The sequence below is a fragment of the Mesoplodon mirus genome, assembly GCF_964341445.2.
Source record: "Mesoplodon mirus genome assembly, chromosome: 12".
Lineage (NCBI taxonomy): Eukaryota > Metazoa > Chordata > Mammalia > Artiodactyla > Ziphiidae > Mesoplodon > Mesoplodon mirus.
The window spans coordinates 27437056-27451167 of NC_138988.1; positions in this window are offsets into that span (position 1 = coordinate 27437056).

Genomic DNA, 14112 nt, shown 5'->3' on the forward strand with positions numbered 1-14112 from the left:
GGGGAAAAATAAAATACTCCCCCACCAAAAAAATAAAGAAGAATGAGCTCTCAGGATATAATCTGGTTCTTTCTTTCCAGTACTTCCATGATTTAGGGACAACTTAAGTGTAGTCTACTGAAAAAGAGGACTTCTCAAGACAGACTTTAGGAAGATACTGGCTGAGGTCAAGCAGTGCATTGCGAGAAGGCTGGCTTTCCTTTGTGGGAGTCTGAGCCTAGAAGTTTGAGCTTTGTTTATTGATGGACACAGATCCTATAAACCTGGTGGACACAAGAGCCAAGGCATTTATCAATATCTATCTTGTGTCCCTTTCCAAAAGTAAATCAGTATAATTTTACCCAAACCTCTACTCAATAAGGTGATCAATAAAAATAGAAAATCAAGTTAACAAATAGAAGGAAAGTACACTAGCTACTAGGGTTACTGAGAGAAAGGACTTGCTGTGACAGACACTGAATTTCTTGGTAGCTAAAGGGAAGGACAGTGGGTTATATTCTGACATTCTTCAAGAGATGCCAGAAAACAAATAGAACCGCTTCCTTGATCAGATTTTTCTTGTAGATTTCAAGCTACCTGTTCAGTCTTGAATATTGTGAAGTCTGTGCTCATAAGCCCGCATATAGGTTAGCACCAGCTGGATTGTGTAGTAATAACTAGAAGGTGCCAGTCAACTTCTGTCATGGCACAGCATACACAGAGTACAAATGCGGAAAGTCAAAGCCCTCTGCCTTGTGGCTGATTCATGAAAATGTGTCACTTTTAGATATATTGTCCTCTTGGCTGGAATTTTCTCTCATATCAGTTTCTCACAGGTTATACGTCTCTGATAAAACGTGCAGGTTTTCTCTGGGGAGGAGAGCAGAGTGGAGTTGGATGTCTTGAGTGAGCCAGAGTAAACGCAGGATTTAAACTGTAGGCCTAGGATTAATTTGAAGAACATGCGGGGGTCTCGATGGTTTTCTCTCAAATCTATAAAATTGACATAAGACCGTTGACGATCTACTGCAAAAGAATATTGTGTTGGAAACAGAATGCACTGATGTTTGCAGTTGCTCCCCTTGAGGGATGCTTTGCAGAACCCACAAGTGGAAGCTCTGTGCTTAAAGTACTCCTCACGTCACTTCTGCTTAGATCATAGGAAGTCAAGAGCTTTGGAAGTCAGTGTTATATATTCCATCCTCTGGGAAAACAGATGTCAGAGTGTCTACTAGAGAGAAGAGATTTTCATTTCCCCATGAGTTGTGTTTTTTTGTTTTTGTTAATGGGGGTGATTTCCTGTTTGGTTTGTTTTCCCACATCTGGTACTTTGCACCTGCTGTTGCCATTCTCAGCCTACAGAGTGGCCTCCTCTCCTCCCTCACTTATCTAGTGGCTGGCTTCTGCTCATCATTGGAGCACAGCTTGCTTTGGAAAGGTCTTTGTTGGAAAGGAACGAGTTACGTAATACTGAATCTCTAGTAGCACTTGGGGTGGGTTTGGTCTCCAAAGAGGCTTATCCCTGGATAAAGCCCTAGCTTCCCTCACTCCCCCTCATTATCCTAGATGGGCTTCCTCTGGTCTTCTCCCTCTCATTCACTCCACATTTCTTCCCTTCTTTTTTGTTTTTAAATTTATTTATTTTATCTTTGGCTGTGTTGGGTCTTAGTTGCGGCACGTGAGATCTTCGTTGAGGTGTGCACGATCTTTCATTGAGGCACACGGGCTCCTCTCTAGTTGTGGCGTGCGGGGTTTTTTTTCTCTCTCTAATTGTGGTGCACTGGCTCCAGAGTGCCTGGGCTCTGTATCTGTGGCACACGGGCTCTCTCGTTGAGGCACACAGGCTCAGTAGTTGCAGCTTAGTTGCCCCGCAGCATGTGGGATCTTAGTTCCCCGACCAGGGATCAAACCCGCGTTGCAAGGTGGATTCTTTACCACTGGACCACCAGGGAAGTCCCTTTTCCCTTCTTTTTCTTCATAGTACTTAGTACAAGTCATATTCCTCTTGTTTGCTCCCTGAGTATACTGGGAGGACCACAGTGCGGGGCCATGTCGTCACCTGTGGGTGGTCCATGCCCAGTTTCATGCTCGTCAAATCTAGGTCTGAATGTAGTTAGGTACTTCCTCCTTTAAAAAAAAAAAAGAAAGAAAGAAAGAAAAGAAAAAGAAAAAAACATCGAGTGTTGAAAAGGATATATGCAAAGTTCAGAAGGTAACTGTTGCTGGTCCCACACTGTCTCTCAAACTGGGGGGACAAAAACTCAAATCAGCAGGATTTATTTTCTATCATGAGAATGAGCACCTATTTGGCATCTACTAAGCACAGGGAATTTTATGAACACTATTTTTCATTCTCTCAAGCCTTCAAGGCACATGCCCTTTCATTTGGGGGGAAAGGAAGCTCCCAAAGACTCCAGTGTGGCCCAGCTCTTATGGGCTAAGTAGGCACTGATGGTAGAGCCAACTTGCTCTGTGACTTTCCCGCCTTTGCAGGAAGGCTTCTCGACTCCTGGATGTGGCTCAGTTCTGTGCCCCCTCACAGATTAGTTCAACACAGCTTCCTTCCTCCAAATGCCCCATTCGAAACTCTCACAGCTTTTTGTCTGTAGCTCTTGTATGATGTCTGACATTTTTCTACCTTGGGTCACCAATTTCTTCTTCAGATTGCTTTCCCAGGGCTCCCAGTCTACCTCCAGTCTACGGGTACAATCTCATCCTGTGTTGCACTCTCCTTCATGCTTTAGGGATTTGCTGTACTGGTGTCTTTCTATCCTTGCAGCAAACAACATCCTTTCATGTCTCAGGCCCTGGAATATGCAGTTTCTTCTGTCTGATGCACTCTTTTCCCCAACATTATATTTACCTCCTCTGTCCCACTGAAGACTCACCTCCAATATCACCTCCTTGGAGAAGTCTTCCTCGACACCCAGACCCATTCCCCTCACCCCATTTGGCATTATGCAAGGACCTGGATTTTGTTTTCAGCATGAACACAACTAGCAGTAATTTTTGTGAGCTGGTTTACTTGCTTGTCTTTCTTTCCTGCTCTGATCTAAGCTCCATGAGGGCAGGGACCATGTCTGCCATGTTGATTGCACATCCCCAGCACCCATATGTCTGGACTAGCACAGTGCCTGGCCCACAGTAGTTGCTCAGTAAGTATTTGTTGCAAAAATATCAGATCATGTCACTCCTCTGCTTGAAACCCTCAAATGCTTTAGCATTTACCACTCAGAGTAAAAGCCTTACTCTGACTTTCAAGGCCGTAGCCCCCATACCCTTGCACTGGCATCTCTGAGCTCATCTGCCTTCTTCCCCTCACTCCACTCCAGCTACACTGGCCTCCTTGATGTTTCTCACAGATGCTAAGCAAGCTCCTGCCTCAGGACCTTTGCACTTGCTGTGCCTTCCTCTGGAACCCCTTTTTCCATGCATTATGCCTCTCTCCCTTCAGGTCTTTGCTCACATCTTGCTCTCTGAGGAAGGTCTTCCCCTACCAATCTGTTTGAAATGTGATAATTGCCGTTACACACCCACACACTCACACTCCCTCCCTCCCACTCATTCCCTCCCCACCTTCCCTGCTTTATTCATTACCTATCTGCCCCTACTAGAGTGTAGCCTCCATTAGGGCAGGGATTTTTATATATTTTCTTCATTGCTGCATTTCTTGGATCCCAAAATAGCACCTAACACATAATAGGTGTTTAGTAAATATGGAGTGAATGGCTATCTTGGCCTTTCAATCTGCGCTATTGTTCTTCATGGCCCTCAGAGTTCCAGCAAACCTTCATTGAATATCACTTCAAAGGATGAATTAATCTGTTCCTAGACACTAAATATGGCCCCTTCACAGAGTGTACCAGACACATTTGGATAAACTACAGATCTTCAGCAAACACGTCAAAAACTTTCAGAGAAATAATACTGCGAAGCCTTAGCTTTCTGTTATCACTGGTGAGTCCGGCTAATCTTTAATGAAACAAAATGATGTCTTTACTTGCCATCATTTTTCTCCTCCCCCCAACATCTCTCCTGGCTTCCTTTCTGCAGACTCACACTTTCTTTTCTTTATAGACTATCTCTGGGCTGAGGAACTGGCTCTAAGGGTGGGGCAGTTCTAGCAATGAATTGAGGTGTATAAACTTTTGGTTTAACTCTACTCATCAGAGAGAACAAAAAAGCCATCAGAAAGAGTTGAAGAGGGTGGATTCATTAAGCGTTTTCCAACCTTATTTATCCAAAGCAAAAAGCTGCAGCTCAAGGGTGACCTTAATTAGTATGGGTTTCTAGTCACTGCAGGTCACAAGGTATGGGTTGGTGCCTCCTTCTGTACCAGCTGGGCTGTATGGACCATATGGACCATATGAAGTGACGCTGTCTGAGTATTTTGTTTCTGTTTGTTTTAAGAAGTAGACCTTCCTTTTAGGGTATAAAATGTTTCCTTTTGCAAGAGCACTTAGGATGCTTTGCTGCCAGTGTTCTTCTCTCCCTGGGTTCACTTTTGTCCTTGGGTGCGTTCTTTCTTCTCCGCCAGCATCTTGAGCTGCTCATCAACATAGCACTTGGCAACCTCTGCTTCACGCACCGCTTTCCTCACCTCTGCCCACCCTCATTTACAAGCTTCTTGAGCACAGGAAGAGTAGGGGTTCCAAAAAAAGCTCAGTGAAAAAATAATAAAAGAATATAATTCGTTCTCCTCTTTTCATTAGTGATTTGGATTGCTAACTTCTATTTGACCTAAGTGTGTCACATTCTAACTATTCTCAGATGACCAATGAAGAATAGAGCCTCATTTTAACTTCTTAAGAAATTTAGGCAAAAATATTTGCAGAATCCTTACTTATGACCTTGATTTTTTTTTTTCTTTAATTACATCTTAGCACAGTTTAAATGCTTCTCACGGAGGCCTGGCTGGAAATCCCTTCTTTAGCTTTATTTTACAGAGCGTATTTCTTTAGTGTATTTTATTCGTTAGCGTTTGAAAATTCATGAAAAAAATTTAAGGGTTAAAAAGCCATGAATTTTCATAAAAACTCCTCTTTCATTAATCAGAAATGCCCCTTAAGCCAAATAATTTCTAAATCCTGCTTCGGAATTTGCTTCTGTTCTGTAGCACTTAGACTGATCAATTTTCAGAAGTTGTAGGAGAGAAAATAAATTCTGTCTCCAAACGATGTTTATAATCTCAAATCTAAATTAAAACATGTCGATTCCACAGCAATAGTCACTATGGAAATAGAAACATATAGGCCTCGATTCTAAATCAAGAGAGTGTTTAGCTGGGTGGTATATATTTTCCATCATGTTTTTGAAAAATCTGTTACAGTGTATGCATTTTCAAAGGCTTGGATTTGATAAGCTTCTAAGAAATTGTACATGTGTGGGTCAGATTAGAATTAAATGTACTTTGTATACTTTTCAAATGTGGTTTATAATGTCCTATCCCTATTAATGAAAATCCCTATTGAATTATTAGACTTACTTTATGGAATTTTAAAAAATACTAAAGAAACATATTTGAAATCTATGGAAGCTTCCATCTCAGGCAGATATGCCTACACATTATCTCCATTCAAATTCTACTAAAATGTAAATCTTGTATTAAGAATACTAACAAGTGTAGAATGGATTTTAAAGAGCTTAAATAGAATTGCCACTCACATCTCAATTTACACCTAATCATCAAGCTTTATTTAGTTTCAGAGACTGTTTATAAATGTATTTGCTGGGGCTTCCCTGGTGGCGCAGTGGTTGAGAATCTGCCTGCCAATGCAGGGGACATGGGTTTGATCCCTGGTCCGGCAAGATCCCACATGCCACAGAGCAACTGAGCCCGTGCGCCACAGCTACTGACCCTGTGCTCTAGAGCCTGTGAGCCACAACTACTGAGCCCGTGCGCCTAGAGCCCGTGCTCCAAAACGAGAGAAGCCACCGCAATGAGAAGCCCGCGCACTGCAATGAAGAGTAGCCCCCGCTCGCCGCAACTAGAGAAAGCCTGCGTGCAGCAACGAGGACCCAACACAGCCAAAAATAAAATAAATAAATAAATTTATTTTTAAAAATTAAAAAAATAAAAGCTCTCCACACACACACACACACAAGTATATATATTTGCTAGTTTAAAAAAAATCAGCTTTAAAAAAAACCCCAAAGGTAATAATAAAAATAATTTACTCTGAAGGTATATCATGTAAAAAAAAATTTTTTTAAGTTACTTAAAAGTTATAGAAGTTAAAAAAGCTTTTCCCCCTTTGTTCAGCTGAATAAATGTTCATCCTTTTCAACTTTGTGTAGTAATTAGTCAACAAATATTCCTTCAACCAGTATCTGCATGCCTACTACGTGCTAGGCGATGTTCTAACATAGAATGTCACTTCTCAAATAACAGAAAACAAACATATGCCGTGATCATTTTGCTTTAAATAGCATTCGCCAAGCATGTAACTCCTTTACATAAAATACATAATTCTTCTCATTTAAAAATTACATCATTCCTTTCTTTCAAGGAGCTCAAGATGTTTTTAGAGTCAAAACAACTATCTTCACATTACCCTCCTGAACTTAATGATAAACCAAGTCCTACCTCCCTTTTCCTGTACCAGGCTATGCCTTTCTAAAAACTACAAACAGAAGGAGTGATTATACACTCCTTGGTGAAGACGGAGTGTTACAGCAATTCTGCCCAAGTAATCTATCATCAATTGTGGAATGAGCATGGCCTAGCGTCCCCTTTCCCACAAAAAGATCTGTCAAAATTTAGTCTTCTCTTTTTCCCTCTCTTTCTCTCCAAGCCTTCGATTAGATCTGCATCTCTCCCTCTGCTGATACTTAACCTCAGAAATCACCTGCTTTTATACACTGCGCAGTACCATGTAATGAAATAGGTTAGCCCATCTTGTGTTTGTGTGCAGAACTTTAGGCATTTGGACATCTTTTTAAGTGTACAGCTTGTCTTGTAATTAGCCAGAATGCTGAGATCTTTCTCAGTAGCAGCTGACACCATATAGTCATGCCTCCAAACATTTTGGGGTTGATGACATGTGAAATTCAGATGTGTGAGAGTTTTTACCTCTTTTTTCTACTAGAGTTAACTTAGGCATCATTTTTTTTTTATCGACCGTTTCTGCTCTTTATTCAGCCTCATCCTGTTGGCTAGAGTACCCCTAAACTTCTCAGAGACTTATATACCATTAGTGTTTTTCTCTGATCCCATATCAACTCATACACTTACTTTAGGTTTTTTGAGCTGAAATGACCAGCTGTTTTGGAGTCACACAGATCCACTCTTAGTTTAAGCTCACAGGTGACTTCATCAATAATAGATAGGAAGTTTTGGCTAAAATTCTGAAAAGGTAATGTATCATTTAAGAGCCCTTAGCTGTAAGTAGCGTGCAAGTGGCTTAAATGATAAGGAAATGGATCATTTCACGTTGTCAGAAACTGGGAAGTAGGAGCCTCAGGTCTGTTTCCGTGTGATTGTCTTAGATCGGTCCTCCTCTATGTGAAGTTTTCCTTGAGGCTGGTGGAAAGATGCTGCTGGGTCCCAGCCTCCTGTGCAGCTCAAACAGTGTCCAGTTGAACAATCTTCTGTCTCTTAGGAGCAGGAAACCCTCCTGACTGGCTTACTCTCCTACTTCATTGCCCAGAATTTTATCACACATTCACTCCTAAACTTATCAATGATAGGGAGAAGGCGATTAGCGTGACTGGTTTAGGTAAAATGGAGTACATCACCTGGAACTACCAAGTAGGGGTGGGGCAGCTTCCCTGAAGTGCTTGAGGCTTGGTAAAAGTTGACATCTGAATAAAATCAAGTTGCAGTTAAGAAGCAGGTGGAGGAAGCAGTGTTATAAATGTTAGTTAGCCAGCCAAATTCACAAAGTCAGAGTGGCATTTTAGACCTGATGGATAATTTCCCCCAGGTGAGCAAAAGGAAGGCTGAGGTGTGATATACGTATCTGTTGGATCATGGGGTTTTTTAATCCATGTCTCAGCCCAATAAAAACAGTGGGTATAGATTATTTAATGTTGGAAACTCCCACTTAATACAAAGATAGAACTTGTCTTGAAAAAGTTTAGCAGTATATACAATCAATGTGCTTTGTAAGTTAGCAATTGTAACTAACAACAGAAATAAAGCATTTAATAACCTGTGTCCCAAGTTCAAAATATTATCAATGGAAAGAATTAATTAGCTGAAGTCATCTGAATACATTTTGTAATTTGTTTTCCTCTAATTTGATTTGACATTTATATTAAACCCAGATTTTGAAAAAAAAATGTTTTTGATGCTACTTGGCATATCTTTGTACTACATTATGTGTTGCTGTAGAATTTTACAAGATCAACATTTAGATGTCACCAGCGAGACATATATCCTTGTACTGTGATAGACATTATCAGGCACTCCCAAAGTAGCAGCAGCTATTTACATTGAACTTAAATAGACAACTATGGAAATGTCAGGAAGCAGTACATTTTTGGAAGCTGGAAACATTGAAGAGAATTAGGCTTTTCATTTTTGATTTGCATCAAGTGACCAGAAAGTGTCTTTTGTGTTAGATTGATTCTGTATGGGCAGAACAAAGACCAGGTGGTTAGAAATCTTCACACCATGCATCCCAAACCTTTAGAGCATCATGAAATCAACTTAGGGGCTCATCACCACCATTCTTTTTACCTTCTATTATTTAGTTTAAAAAACCCCCAGAAAATATGAAAGCATTATACATAGCTAGGGTAAGAGTAGATTCATTTCATTTGAACTTAATTTTGTATTATGAAAAAGTTCAAGCATATACAAAAGTAGAGAGAATAGTATAATGAACCCACATATGTTCATCACCCAGATCCAACAGTTGTCAAGATTTGTGCCATACCAGTTTCATCTCTTTTTTGGCCGATGATATTTTAAAATGAATCCCAGACATTACTTCATTTTACTCTCATATATTTCAGGAGGGTTCCCTTTTCTCCACATCCTCTCCAGCATTTATTGTTTGTCGATTTTTTTGGTGATGGCCATTCTGACCGATGTGAGGTGATACTTCATTGTAGTTTTGATTTGCATTTCTCTGATAGTGACGTTGAGCATCTTTTCATGTGCTTTTTGGCCATCTGTATGTCTTCTTTGGAGAAATGTTATTTAGATCTTCCGCCTATTTTTTTGATTGGGTTGTTTGTTTTTTGATACTGAGCTGCGTGAGCTGTTTGTGTATTTTGTGGACTAATCCCTTGTTGGTTGCTTCGTTTGCAAATATTTTCTCCCATTCTGTGGGTTGTCTTTTTGTTTTGTTTTTGGTTTCCTTTGCTGTGCAAAAGCTTTTAAGTTTAATTAGGTCCCATTTGTTTATTTTTGTTTTTATTTTCATTACTCTAGGAGGTGGGTCAGAAAAGATATTGCTGCGTTTTATGTCAGAGAGTGTTCTGCCTATGTTTTCCTCTGCCTATGTTTTCCTCTAAGAGTTTTATAGTAACCGGCCTAACACTTAGGTCTTTAATCCATTTTGAGTTTATTTTTGTGTATGGTGTTAGAGAGTGTTCTAATTTCATTCTTTTACACATAGCTGTCCAGTTTTCCCAGCACCACTTGTTGAAGAGACTATCTTTTCTTCATTGTATATTCTTGCCTCCTTTGTCATAGATTAGTTGACAATAGGTCCCAATGAACTCTTTTTTAAAAAAATCTTTTTGCAGTTGGTTTATTTGAAACATAAAACTTTTATTTATGTGTCTGTATATCTGTGGTAAGTCACAGTGTGAAATAAATTTAATGTGGGTTGCAGTTAAAAACATTCTGGAAAGTTATTGTTGAGGTCGTTGACAGATTTTTGTTGGGAACTCGAGCAAACTTTTTCTTCTTGTAGACAGGCAGTTTCTATAGATGCCAAAAGATAGCATAAAGTTAAAAATTCTGCCATCAATTGCTTGTTTCTTCTATGTGGAGCTATGAAAATGCTTTGGCTCTTTTTTTTCTTCTTCTTCTCCCAAATGAGGTATCAGAATTTTCTTATTTTATGAATACACAAGCTATTCATTCAAAGAGGCTGTTGATTTGATTGTTTGTAGGACTTCATTAAGTAACTCAGGCTAGGGGAGATGCAGCCTAAAGTTTGCAGTCTTATTCTTTTTTTTTTTTTTTTTTTTCTTTTTGCGGTATGCGGGCCTCTCACTGTTGTGGCCTCCCCCGTTGCGGAGCACAGGCTCCGGATGCGCAGGCCCAGCGGCCATGGCTCACGGGCCCAGCCGCTCCGCGGCATATGGGATCCTCCCAGACCGGGGCACGAACCCGTATCCCCTGCATCGGCAGGCGGACTCTCAACCACTGCGCCACCAGGGAGGCCCTGCAGTCTTATTCTTAAGCAATGGATTTAGAGCCTTATTTGCCACTAAAAAAAAAAAAAAAAAAAAAAAAAAAAAGGCATTATTTGGGGCAAGATGGCAAGGTCAAGTGTTTAGTTATGTGATATATTTATATTCTGTTCATCTTTCTCCAGGTCAAGAAATTAGGAAACAGCAAGAAACAGTTTTTTTTTCCAGCTATTGTGTTCTCAAAAGTCCATTGAAATATTAGCATTCTACCTTTCCAACCACAGGACCTTCACATATGCTGTTCCATTTATCAAGAGGAATTAGCTTCCTTACCCACTGCTGCTTCTCCTAGTTTTTTTTCTTTTCTTCCTTTAAATCTCAGTCTCCCCTTTCCCAGAAAAACCTTCCATGACCTTCTTAAGTCATATTCCCCCATTATGTGCTTAAAGCACTGTGGGCCATTCTTTTGTAGAACTTATTAGTGTTGCAGTTTTACATTCCTCTGTTGCAGTAATCCATCTAATAATTCTTTCCCTTCCTCATCTGTCAGTTCCGTGAGAGCGGGGATTGTCCTTGCTCATCACGGTAGTCCGAGTACCTAACACAGCTGAGCTCAACACAAGTTTGATGGGTGAATGACATGCTGACTAATGGACTGAATGCTGTCACGATAAAGCAGTTAATTATGCAGGCTGAAAACATCTTTATAATTAAGCATCCTTGTCTTTCTTTCAACTTTTGGTTTTTTTCTTGGAATTTCAGAGAAATAGGGCAGGGGTGATTTAATAGGTGCCATACTCAGCCTCTGTTGTTTTTTATGATATCTGAAAGAATATAATGATTAAAAAAATAAAAGAATATAATGATTTTAGCAGGGCAACTTTTGTATATTGTGAAAGGGATTTATAGACAATGACTGCTTGGGAACGCTGCAAGGGAATGTAATGATTTCAAATACATTTTAAAAATGTGTAAGGTCAATCCTAGTTATTGAAGAATTTCCCATAGCTCTCAAAGCTACAAATTATACTAGAGAAATGGATGAATGGTGTGGAATTATTGGATAAAGCCCATGAAATTTAGCCTGGTACACAAGCCTGTTCACAGCTTGCCCCAGGCAGCCTGTCTAGTCTCAATTACTGCCACTACTTGCCTCAATCTTACTGCTCCAACAAAATAAACTTAATTGTTCTTAAAATATGCCAAACAATTTCAGGTTTTCTGCTGGTAGTTCCAGTCTGAACACCAACCCTATCCCAATTCACTCAGCTAATTTCCTTATATATACTTTAAAAAGTATACATTCTTTTTGTAAATTGCCTATGAAATAGTAAAGTGTTACATAAATAGATGAGATCCCCTTGGACAATTTACTTGCTCTTGTGCCCTCCAGCATACAAAAACATTATTTCCTTGTGAGACATGTAGTAATCCCTGTGTGTACATGTTTTTAATAGAAATGATATAGTGAATAATGCTGCATATAGCCTTTTTCTCTTAAAAGTGTGTCTTGGAGAGGTATTGATGTTGTTATATGTAGCTCTCTCTCGTGTCTTTTAATGGTTGTATATTATCCCATTATATAATAGATAGTGAACTTTTTTCCATTTTTCTGCTGATGATATCCAAGTTGTTCCTAATCTTTTTAATACTACAAACCAAGCTTCAGGCAGCATTCTTGTATATGCCTCATTGTCCAACTGTGTGAATATTTCTCTAGAATATAAATGGAAATGTTGGGTCATAGGGTGTGTGAATTTGGGGGTTTTATAGATAGTGTAGAATTGCCCTGCAAAGTGGCTGCACCTCTTTACACTCATACCAGCAACATATGAGAGAACATTTTCCCCATATTTTTATGAACACTTAATGGTATCAAACTGTTAATTTTTCCAATCAGATGGGTGAGAAATGGTATCTTGTGGTAATCCACATTTCCAGAATTATTGTTGAGACTTGACCTTATTTCCTACCTTGGGTGGTGGTTGTCATTTCCTCTTCGGTGCCTCTTTTACTTCTGGCTGCCCTGTCTGGCTGCTTGTTTGGGCCCTGGTTCACTGCTGTGGCTTCTCAGCTTCTCAGCTCTCTGTTTCTGGCTCTTTGCTGGTTTTTCCTCTTGTTTTTGAGCAGGGTTATAGAGATATTAACTTCTTTCTCTTTCATTTTATTCAAATAATATTCCTCAAGTGCCGGCTAGGTATCAGGCACTGCAATAGGGGCTGATGATAGGGTGGTGACAAGACAGAGTCTCTGCCATCATGGAGCTTGCATTTCAGTGGGAGACGGAGACAACGTATAAAGGCTATGTGGTACAATGTCATGTCCAGTGAAGATAAGGCAGACAAGGTGATGAAGATTATGGGCATAAGGGAGGGAGAGTCTTATTTTGGAGAAGGTGGTCAGGAAGGCCTCTAATAGGAGGTGAGATTTGAGCAAAGACCTGAATGAAGTTAGGGAGAGAAGAGCCTTCCCAGGAGATGCGTCATCAGCAAGTGCAAAAGCACTGAGGTGGGAATGAGGATTGGGAAGGAAGTTGGTGTGGCTGGAGCTTAGAGGTCAATAAGCAGAATGTAGGAAATGAAGTTGAAAAGGTAGCCAGGATCCAGATCATGAAGGACTTTGAGGTCCATGATAAAGGTTTTTAAATTTTATTTCCAGGGTTAAGCCTTGGAGGTTTGCGGCTGGGATAGTGTCACTTAGATGACTCTGGTAGTGGAAAGGGGGACAAGTGTGGGAGTATGGAGAACAGTCAAGTGGGTATTGCAGTAGTCAAGGCGAGGGTGTCCGGGATCATGGTGGCGGAGGCAGTGACAAGTCAGATATGGTACATATTGTGAAGGCGGGGCTAGCATGACTTGCTAATGGATTATCTGTACGTGTGGTAGGAGGGGAAAAAGAAGAGTTGGGGGTGACTCCAAGAGTTTGGCCTAAGCTACTGGAGGGCTAGTGATGGCACTTCCAGAGGTGGTAGAGAAGACCATGGGGAGAGCAGGTTTGAGGGGAGAAATCTAGGGCTCTGTTTGGGCGTGTTAAATTTGACATGCTTATTAGATATCCAAGTGTTGAGTGGCATTAACTAAAAAAAATCAGAACCGAGAATATGTATTTGGGAGTTGTCCCCTTAAGGGAGCATATTTAATGCCACAGACTGGGTGTTATCCCTGAAGGAATAGCTAGAGAGGAAAACAGGGTCAAAGACAGAGCTGAGGGCCACTCCAATATCTAGGAGGCAGGGACTCGGAAGGAGAAGCCAGTAGACAGGATCTTCAGGGCTCTGGAGACCAAGAATGAGGGAGTGACCATGTCATATGCTGTTAAAAGGATTAAGAAAGATGTGTACTTAGGGCAACACATTGGACTTAGTAAGACCGAAGACTTTGGTGACTTCTACTTGAGAAGTTTCAGTGGAGAGAGCTGGGGAGAAAATCAGAGGTGAGGAAGTGGAGATCCCCCTCATTTATAAAGGTTGGGTATAGCGAGAGAGCTGTCACCATTGCTTCTCTGCTGTCTTAAAGTTGGAAGTGTCTTGGCTAATTTTGGCTCTTCTACTCAGAGCTGCTTAGAATGCAGCGCTGGTTTCTTTCTCCCTCCCAGCTCCCTTAGCTCCCCATGGCCATCACCCCCATTTCCCAGACTGTGTTCGAAGTCCTACCTTGGTCTTCTTATAACTCTCCACTTTGTCTCTACAGCTGACTCCCCCGCAGACAAGAGGCTCTGGGGCAGCTGCATTGTTGATCTCCATCCATAATTCCTAGGTCATTCTGGGTCTCAGTAATAAATATTTGTTGAACATCACTTCCAATTCCATTTTAAAAGGGA